Source organism: Chrysemys picta, chromosome 17 (genome assembly GCF_011386835.1).
Source record: "Chrysemys picta bellii isolate R12L10 chromosome 17, ASM1138683v2, whole genome shotgun sequence".
Lineage (NCBI taxonomy): Eukaryota > Metazoa > Chordata > Testudines > Emydidae > Chrysemys > Chrysemys picta.
In genome coordinates, this window is record NC_088807.1 from 6,024,973 (window position 1) to 6,028,743 (window position 3,771).

The window sequence follows — 3,771 nt, forward strand, 5'->3', positions numbered from 1 at the left end:
GCTCCCCCTCTCACAGCAAGGGGCTCAGGCTCTCAGCAAACTCAGGCAGCATCGCTGTGTCAGTTACACCGAGGGCAGCTCCCCCGTCTGCCAGCGATGGGCTCAGACTGTGACTCCAGCATCGGTCTGGTGTGCCTGTGGTCCAAACCCCCGGTTAATGCTGTGTGGTGTGAGCCCCCACCCCTTTGTTCTGCCCTGAGAGAAGGGGGAATGGAAGTCCCCTATGTCTGTGGGTCTTTGACCCTGTCCAGGGGCTGGCACGTGTCAGAGGATGATAACGCCCTACTGCTGCTGGCTTCAGCGTGACTCCTTTCACTTCAGTGGTGGAAGCTGAGGGGGGACCAAGCACTGATCCCAAGATCCTCACTGACCTAGTGGCTGGGACCCAAAGCCTGAAACTGACTAGGAACAGAAAGTGAAACTGACCAGCCAGTCGGCTTCCAAAGATTTAAAGGAATTGAAGCATTGGGGGGGTGGGGTGGATGGGAGCTTCAAAGTGGTGAGTAATTCATCATAATTATGATGGTGATTCTTCGTTTTACTGTAGTGCCCTGGAGCCCGAGTCACTGGTCAGGACCTGGCTGTGCCAGGGGCTCGCTAAGCCCGGAACAAAAAATGTGTGTCGGCTCCTTGCTGTGTCTTTGTACAGCCCCTAACGTCATGGGGGCCTGGAGCAAGACTGGGGCACCGAGGTGCTACCGTAATACACCTAATAGCAATAAAACATGCAGCGCCTGGCACAGCGGGGGCCTGGCCCATGACTGGGGCTCTGAGCTACCAGGATACATATAATGATTGTTAATAAACCAATACACCACCAGCAAGTTGAGTCAATAGCTTCATATCCCTCCATGTGTTTTTCGTGATGCTTTGTTTCAGGCTGGGACAATAGAACTGATTTCCTCACAGTGCCCTTTAAGGTAAATTTATGGAGATATCCCATCTCCTAGAACTGGAAGGGACCTTGAAAGGTCATTGAGTCCAGCCCCCTTCCTTCACTAGCAGGACCAAGTACTGATTTTGCCCCAGATCCCTAAGTGGCCCCCTTAAGGATTGAACTCACAACCCTGGGTTTAGGAGGCCAATGCTCAAACCACTGAGCTATCCCTCCCCCCTGTAAAATGAAATTCCACATGGGAGTCCAAGCCCAAGCTTCAAGGCCACCTGCTCAGTTAAATCCCTTTTGCTGCATCCCCCGCCATGGCCAGCAGGTGCCAGGCTGCGGACACAGACAGGCCTGTCTGCCAGCAAGCAGCGTCATCCCCAACCAGCAGACGCGGGGCAGGCAACCTTGGGGGCTGCCCAAGGAACCCAGGCGTCCCGGGCTAGCTCTGAAGACAAGGGGAATCCAGGGGCCTAATAAAGCCCAGCTACCAACCAGTCAGAGGACACGGGGAGGGGCCCTCCGCTCTTCCCTCTGTAGGTAATTGTCCAGGAGTTGGATCTGTGTCACAAAGAGAAGACTCCAGGGTGACTTGATTCGGGTCTAGCAGGACCCTCCTGGGGAACAGAAATTCGCTAATAAAGGACTCCTGGCAAACAAGGGTCTGACACCATCCAATGGCTGCCCCTGAAGTGAGCAGAGGCGGATTTACAATGAAACGCTCAATGCCCTGGCACGGGGCCCCCCAACTACAGGGGGCCCCAGGGCCGGGCAGCCCAGCACCGTCCAGCACCCCCTGCGGGGAGCACCGCTGCAGGGACAGAAGCTGTGGGGCAGAGCAGGGAGGGAGCTGTTTCAGAGCCGTGCTGGAGGCACGGCGTGCAATGCGCTCTCCCAGTCGGTAAGCCGGGGTCCTGCTGCAGGCTGGCACGGGCGCCCCATGTGCCACAGCAGGCAGCCAGGGGAGGCAGGCCGGTGAGGGGCCGGCTGGGGGCACACTGTAGGGGAGGCGGGCGCGCTCCCCTGGTGGGGCGTCTGTCCGCGCTTGTCCTGCTGCCCTGCACCTCTGGCTGGACTGCTGCTGGCAGCCCCTGGAAAAAGGCCAGGGGAAGGGAGCCACAGACCAGGGGGTCTCAGCTCTCACGTGCTGCTGCCCAGGTCTAAGGTCTCCAATGGCGCTAATGGCCTGCTCTCAGGGCAGGGGGCGGGGTGGGGCAGGGGGCTGGGAGCACCCCCATGACCCAGCCCACACCCCCAGCTCCTTGCCCTGACTCCTGCACCCCCCCACATCCCCACCTGCACCCCTTGCACCAAATGGGAGCTGCCCCAGGTAAGCGCTCCGCACCCCAACCTCCTGCCCCAGCCCTGAGCCCCCTTCCTCACCCTAACTCCTGGCCAGACCCCGCACCCCAACCCCCCCAGCCCGCTCCTGCACCCTAACTCCCTCCCAGACCCAGCCCTGAGCCCCCTCCCACACCCTAACTCCTGGCCAGACCCCCGCACCCCAACCCCCAGCCTGCTCCTGCACCCTAACTCCCTCCCAGACCCTGCCCCCTCCCGCACCCTAACTCCTGGCCAGATCCCTGCACCCCAACCCCCCCAGCCCACTCCTGCACCCTAACTCCCTCCCAGACCCAGCCCTGAGCCCCCTCCCACACCCTAACTCCTGGCCAGACCCCTGCACCCCAACCCCCAGCCTGCTCCTGCACCCTAACTCCCTCCCAGACCCAGCCCTGAGCCCCCTCCCACACCCTAACTCCTGGCCAGACCCCGCACCCCAACCCCCAGCCTGTTCCTGCACCCTAACTCCCTCCCAGACCCTGCCCCCTCCCGCACCCTAACTCCTGACCAGACCCCGCACCCCAACTTTTTTTTACATTTTTTTATAAAGGGCTCTTATCCAAAGTGCTTTATACTAGTTAGCTAATGGTACAAACAATAGCTCTCGTCCCCTAACGCCCCTACTCTACTTACGCTACATTGATGACATCTTCATCATCTGGACCCATGGAAAAGAAGCCCTTGAGGAATTCCACCGTGATTTCAATAATTTCCATCCCACCATCAACCTCAGCCTAGATCAATCCACACAAGCGGTCCATTTCCTGGACACTACTGTGCTAATATTTGGAAAGATCATTACGTGGTTCGCTGAGACCCTCAGCAATTTTCAAGTGGTCTGTGGAAAAATAAGTTAGACTAGAAAACCAATCAAGGTACCTCACTTTATTTTCATTGACTTGCTGTTACTTACAGGAGGAGGATGAAGGAAAAAAGAATGAGAACCGGGGGCGGGGGGAGGTCAAAGAGAATGGTCTTTTTCTTGGCTGGGTCCCAAGAAGGGGCCCCCAAAATGAAGCTGACGCCAGGGCCGCACTATCTCTAAATCCGCCACTGGAAGCGAGACCAGTTCACACTGGCCATAAGGCGTGAATTTTTAACGCTGAGGATGATTAAGTGTGGGAGCAACTCTCTGACTGGGGTCGCGGTGGATTCTCCATCACTGGCCATTTTAAAATCAGGACCAGGTGTTTTCCTAAAAGAGCTGCGCTAGGAATTATTCTGGGGAAGGTCTCTGGCCTCTGGGCGTGTTTACACTTAAAATACAGGGGCACCGGCCCAGGGGGGACCGGGGGACACGGCCCCACCATTTTTTACCTGCTGTAAGGGTGAGCGATGGGGGAGAGGGGTCCTGGGGGAAGAGGTAGGGCAGGAGGGAGGCCTCGGGGAAAGGGGATGGTGCGAGGACGGGGACTTGGGGGTGGGGGCTCATGAGGAAGGGGTGGCATGGGACGGGGGCTTGTGCAGTATGGGGGGCACAGTTTGGGCACTGGTGCCCCCCCATTTTTAGGGTAACCCACCTCCCCGGCAGGTGGTAGCTAGGGTGA